Source organism: Berghia stephanieae, chromosome 4 (assembly GCF_034508935.2).
Source record: "Berghia stephanieae isolate SIO BIC M18660-M18661 chromosome 4, UCSD_Bste_1.3, whole genome shotgun sequence".
Taxonomy (NCBI): domain Eukaryota; kingdom Metazoa; phylum Mollusca; class Gastropoda; order Nudibranchia; family Aeolidiidae; genus Berghia; species Berghia stephanieae.
This window is the reverse complement of record NC_088363.1, coordinates 66,894,331-66,901,066: the sequence shown is the minus strand read 5'-3', so window position 1 is coordinate 66,901,066 and position 6,736 is coordinate 66,894,331. Positions and strand designations below refer to the sequence as shown.

The window sequence follows — 6,736 nt, the reverse complement described above, 5'->3', positions numbered from 1 at the left end:
TTTCTTTCTATCCCCCCCCCCCCCATCGATAATTTCTTTCTTTTAAAATATTCTAAAAAATAAATAAATAAATAAAAAATTTATAAAATAATATAATAATAATTTTTTAAAAAAATATATGTATAACACACACACACACACACACACACAATAATATATATATATATATATATATATATATATATATATATATATTATATATATATATATATATATATATATATATATATATATATCTTAACAGGGTAGGTAGGGGTTCAACAATAATACTATCGCCGTCTGGTATTATTCAATAACCCCCCCTCCCCCCTTCCCCACATCCAATCCATCTACTAATTCTTGATTTTTATAAATCTGATCATGTTTTGACTTTTATACATTCTGATCACATGACATGTGAAAAACTTATTGCTCTCATGAAGAATAAAAAGTACGGATTTTCTTTGTTTAGAACCATGCTGCTCGTTGCTGGGCGGACGTGACATCAGACTTTTGAATCCAATTGGCTCGTACACTAGAATTGTTAGTGATATTAAGCCGATATTTTTTCACCGGTTACAGTACGATACTTTGGGATTTTTCTTTTTTACGGTATAGATAGAACGAAGATGACGTCACTCGGGTCTTCGTTATTGTTTTCTGCCATCCATGTTTATGAGTAATTCTCACTAAACTGTATTAAACAGAATATAAACGTTTAAGGTTACACATAGTTTTGTGTGTTGGTCCGTTATACTCCCGGATGGCAAAGTTATGAGCTTCTTCGCCGAGCAAACACTATCTATAGATAGAACGAAGATGACGTCACTCAAGCCTTTGTTATTGTATTTTGCCATCCGCGTTTATGAGTAATGCTCACTGAACTGTATTAACCTGACTATAAACGTTCATGGATACACTCAGTTTTATGTGTTGGTCCGTTATACTTCCGGATGGCAATGTTATGAGCTTCTTAGTCAAGCGCATACTATCTATATAAAAAACGAAGGGTCTGGAATGAGTGAACATTTTGAGGGGAGGGGGGGGCATACAATATTATAAACAGTGAATTATGTTGTGATTACGATCACTGAACTCCCCACAGTTTTGACAAGGGGATTACTTTTCACGAGATTCACGTGCACTAATCACTAATATTGCCACCCTGGGTTCAAAATAACACAGCAAATTGTATACTTTGTATACACTTGACATGAACAATTGTTACATTTTAATAGATAGTATGCAGATGACGTCACTCAGGCCTTTGTTATTGTTTTTGCCATCCGCGTTTGTGAGTTGTTCTCACTAAACTGTTTACCAACTATAAACGTTCATGTTACACAGAGTTTGTGTGTTGTCCTTACTTCCGATGGCAATGTTGTAACTCTTGGCCAAGCCATTCTACTAAGATAGTATGCAGATGACGTCACTCATCCTTTGTTATTGTTTTGCCATCCGCGTTGTGAGTGTTCTCACTAAACTGTATTAACCAGACTATAAAAGTTCAGTTAACACAGAGTTTGTGTTTGTCGTTAACTTCGGATGGCAATGTTGTGAACTCCTTGGCCAAGCGCATTCTATCTATAGTTGAAAGCCAGAGGCCTATCTGATGTTGTGATTCCTACGTTAAAAAATAAACAACCCCCGCCCCCCCCCCCCCCCCCCCCCCCCCCCACTCCCAAAAAAAATGATAACTGATTATATGGATTAATCATGCAAATGTGTCACAATGAGGAACATTTTCAAGTATTTCTCCAGTGAGGCGAAACGCGGAATTCTTTTTCATGGAAGCAGCCTCTTATGGTTCTCACACTACTATGTTATGACGATCGACCCAATCAGCAAAGTCTGGTCCGCATTCGTGCAACGTCGCAAACCCGCAGGGTAGCATCGTCACAACACACCGTTCGACTAGATGCTCTGCCGTCTCAGGTTCTTGCCCACAGCGGGTACATGTTGGACAGTCAGAAAGACCCCACCGATGAAGCGCACTGGCCGTGAGGCAGCTCCTCGACCGAAGCCGATTCGCCGTCACCCAGTGTCCTCTTACTGGTATCAAAGCCTGGCAACTTCTCACCAAGCTTAGATGAGGTAACGAGGGATTGCATTCGTCCAAACCGACTTCCATCTCGTATGTGCAGCTCTAGACGTAGTCAGGGATTCTGCGGACAAGGGTTGCCGGGACTTATTTCGGCTCGAAACGGGGGCGCCGTCCAGTATGCGCATCAGACGGGTATCCCCATTCCCTCTCTCTTTGATCTTACTCAGCCAGTTTCCCGTAATCGTCTCCCTCCGGACATCGGGGGGCCGGATCGTTGCCATTATCGGGCCCCATTCTCTAGGAGTTGTTGCTAGCGTTCCTGACACTATGTGCATCGGCTTGCGAAGTTTTTCATGGTATGAGACGAATGGCAACTCTATTAATAGATTGCCCACAACCAGGAACTTATAGTGGAGAGAATAGATTTATAATCGGTGTTTCTTTTTTACGAAACCCGCCGAAACCCGACAAATTATGAGAAGTAGGCAGCAGTGGGGAGTGAACCGGGGACTCATGGAAGTGTACACCCGTGGGGAGTGAACCTGGGACTATGAGAGGAAGAGGAGATTTTTTTTACGAAACCCGCTGAAACCCGAGGAAACCCGACAATCCAGCAATGGGGAGTGTATCTGGGACTCAGGGAGGTGTACACCAGTGGGGAGTGAACCTGAGACTATGGGTTTCGTAAAAAAACAATACCGGGGGGGGGGGGGGGGTATCGGTTAATCGCAACATTTCCCATGAAACGGAATTAATTCTATATAAAAGTCACTCGTTAATTGCAACAAACTTCAGTTAATCACAACAAATGTTTGACCTCAAAAAGTGGCAAATTTAAAAAATCAATCAAACAAAATCTCGTGATTAGTTTTTATTATCAGTGAAATAATGACAGGTTGAAGAATTGAGAGGGGGTGGGATTTAATGCTACAGTTTGTCACCATCCTATAAGAGACAAAATAGGGCGGGGCTTTGCAGTATGGGTTTGTGAGGTTATCAGGACCATTAGTAGTGCGACGGGGCGGCATAGTCTAACAACATTAAAAGTAGTAGTGCGCTTGGCTAAGAACTCATAACATTGCCATCCGAAGTATAACGACCAACACACAAAACTGTGTGTATCCTAACGTTATAGCAGTAAGAGTTCGTGAGCATTTACTCATAAACGCGATGCAAAAAATATAGATAGAATGCGCTTGGCCAAGAGTTCACAACATTGCCATCCGTAGTATAACGGACAACACACAAACTCTGTTACCATGAACTTTTAAGTCTGGTTAATACAGTTAGTGAACAACTCACAAACGCGATGCAAAAACAGTAAAAAGGCCTGAGTGACGTCTCTGCATACTATCTATAAACAAGACCCGAGTGTCATCTTCGAACTATCTATAGATAGTATGCAGATGACGTCATCGCCTTGTTATTGTTTTTGCCATCCGCGTTTGTGAGTTGTTCTACTAAATGTATTAACCAGACATAAAGTTCATGGTTACACAGAGTTTGTGTGTTGGTCCGTTATACTTCCGGATGGCAATGTTGTGAACTCCTTGGCCAAGCGCATTCTATCTATAGATAGTTCGAAGATGACGTCACTCTAGCCTTTGTTATTGTTTATGCCATCCGCGTTCGTGAGTTGTTCTCACTAAACTGTATTACCCAGACTATAAAAGTTCATGGTTACACAGAGCTTGTGTGTTGGTCCGTTATACTTCCGGATGGCAATGTTGTGAACTCCTTGGCCAAGCGCATTCTATCTATATAATGACAGTTGTAAAGAAAGACTGAGCGATATCCCTTGTTTTGGGATTGACAACTGTGTATTCTGACTAATGGGTTTGGTGAGAGCTTATTGCCTCTCATCATGGCTAATTTCGTCGACTCTTACAAATATTAAGAACAAAAGAGTGAAAGTTAATCCAATCTGAATAAGATGTTGGCTTGCATCAAATTTGCTTTTGTTCGCCAAAATATATACAGGCCTGCCATAATACGGTTTTTGTTTCAATCAAATTACTCTGTGTGGACTAGGCACAATGTTTGCAGCAACTGGTTTGAGTTTACCTTATACGTGTAAAATTTTGCAAATGTGAACGGGAAACTCAACTTCGGTTAATTGAAACCGGTTAATCGCAAAATATTTTTGGTGCTGATTCCAAGCTGGTGCGATTATCCGGAGTGGACTGTACTAGTAGTAGTAGTAGTAGTAGTAGTAGTAGTAGTAGTAGTAGTAGTAGTAGTAGTAGTAGTAGTAGTAGTAGTAGTAGTAGTAGTAGTAGTAGTAGTAGTAGTAGTAGTAGTAGTAGTAGTAGTAGTCGTAGTGGTCGTAGTAGTAATAGTAGTCGTAGTAGTAGTAGTAGTAGTAGTAGTAGTAGTAGTAGTAGTAGTAGTAGTAGTAGTAGTAGTAGTAGTAGTAGTAGTAGAAGTAGTAGTAGTAGTAGTAGTAGTAGTAGTAGTAGTAAGTAACAATTGTTTCAACAAAAACAAGAGAGAAAAATATATTAGGGGTGACATTGCACCGGCTGAAACAAATTTGTTGTCGATAATTTTTTTCAAGGGTGAGAATAGATAGAGGGATGGATGGATGGGTGGTGGATAGATGGATAGATAGATAGATATGGTGGATTGATGGACGGATGGCTGGATGTATGGTGGGAGGGAGTGAGCATGGAAGGATGGATGGATGGATGGACGGATGGATGGATGGATAGACTTTGCTACTTTTGGCAGAATGATCCCTTTCTGTCATTTCATTATTTTAATTCCCAAATTTATTTTCCTATAAGAAAACTAACAAACAAAAAAAAACGTCCTTCCGCGCTTCATCGTAGGTACCGTCGCCTATGTAAGGTATTCCGAGAACAAAATCCATCAAACAAACTTGTGATAAAAACAAGAATCACCCATGTTGTCCAAAAAGATCAAGACGGGAGTTAATAATCTTGCCCATAGAAAAAAAAAATAAAGTGTCTGAAACGGGGTTCAACTTCCTTCAATTTTAAATATTTGATAAGTGATAAGCACTAATTTCCGGCACCATTCCTATCCTCTAATTTAAAAAAAACTATTAAAAGGACACTGTTTTTGCGCTAAATGCGTATTGCTGTTGTGCTAAATATTGACCGGTAGGTAAGTAGGTAGGAATGTGTGTACGGTATAGACAGAACGAAGATGACGTCACTCAGGTCTTTGTTATTGGTTTTTGCCATCTACGTATATGAGTAATTCTCATATACTGTATTAATCACACTATAAAAGGTCATGATTACACAGAGTTTTGTGTGTTGGCCCGTTATACTTCCGGATGGCAGTGTTGTGAGCTTCTTAGTCAAGCGCATACTATTTATATACAGTTTAGTGAGAGTTACTCATAAACACTGATGGCAAAAACAATAACAAAGACCTGAGTGACGTCATCTTCGTTCTGTCTATTAACCAGACCATAAACGTTCAATGTTACACATAGTTTTGTGTGTTGGTCCGTTATGTTTCCGGATGGCAATGTTGTGAGCTTCTTAGCTAAGCGCGCAGCATCTATAGAAATATTAGTTCTAGCGTAATAGTAAAAGATAGGTCATATAACTGGACTTACCTGTGACACTCTGTTGTCTAATCCGTAACCTTTTGTTTCCTCTTTTTGACTTGACGTGGTCGCGATTTTTAAAAGCTATTACCAAATACAAAAGGGATTTATATCTACATCTAATTAAATAGAAACAAAGATAGACGTCAAGTGGTGAAACAAAACTAACAAACAAAATTAGGACTTTTCTCTTCTTGTGAGATAAAAATTAAATTTAAATGGATGGACATCTAGAGTCTGAATCTTAAGTGGTAGTGAATCACTGCCAAGAACACAAAGATTTCCTCATTCAATATGAATATAATGATTACGTAAGCCTTCTATTTATTTTCACATCACATGAAAACAACACAACATGCATTGAACACTGCCATAGCCTTGAACATGGCACATTCTGTGCTATCTGGCACACATTCATTTGGCTTCAGGCAGCCCTCTACACACAACATAGTTTCGCCACGGATTGGGGCATTGGGGCTGTTCGCTGTGCTCATGCGGTGCGGTTCAGGGTCATTTTGACATTTTCAGTCATTAGCATTTTTCGAACATGATAACGCCATAGTGCCTTTACTTAAATGTTTGCCCCATAGAATTACCTAGAATTAGAATGACACAATGTTATGATTCTGAATCAAGGCAACTGAATGGTTAATGGTTTGGTACTAAAATTAAAACAATCTGGCAATCATGGTTTCAGCTGTTGATTTCTGGTTGAGGAGGAGTTTCTTCTTCTTCTTCTTCTTCTTCTTCTTCTTCTTCTTCTTTTATTATTATTATTATTATTATTATTATTATTATATTATTATTATTATTATTATTATTATTATTATTATTATTATTATTATTATTATTATTATCATAATTAGGCAGCTTGGCTCATCGGTAGGGTCTTGCTTCGAACCTAAAAGGAACCGAGTTCGATCATCATCCCCCGCTGCACCGTGTGGCCTTGAACAAGTCACCTCGCCCTCGCTCAATTTACGGCGCTGTACTGCGGCTCAAGCCTGGGTTATTCCAGTCTTGCCTTGGAATAGACCGTAGAGACAATTTTACCCTATGGGACGAATAAAGGGAATTATATTTTATTTATTTATTTATTTAGTTATTTATTTATTTATTATCACCATCAT

At 39.2% G+C, this 6,736-nt stretch overlaps 1 protein-coding gene across 1 annotated transcript in view; it reads right to left on the bottom strand.

Moving 5' to 3' along the window:
* The window catches only part of LOC144971075 (scavenger receptor class B member 1-like), a 72,417-nt gene extending 66,412 nt beyond the window's left edge, over nt 1-6,005 (bottom strand). The window contains exon 1 of the mRNA XM_078911420.1: nt 5,616-6,005. The gene's annotated coding sequence lies outside the window, so the exon portion shown is untranslated. The remainder of the gene's footprint in view (nt 1-5,615) is intronic.
* Nucleotides 6,006-6,736: the final 731 nt, after the last annotated feature.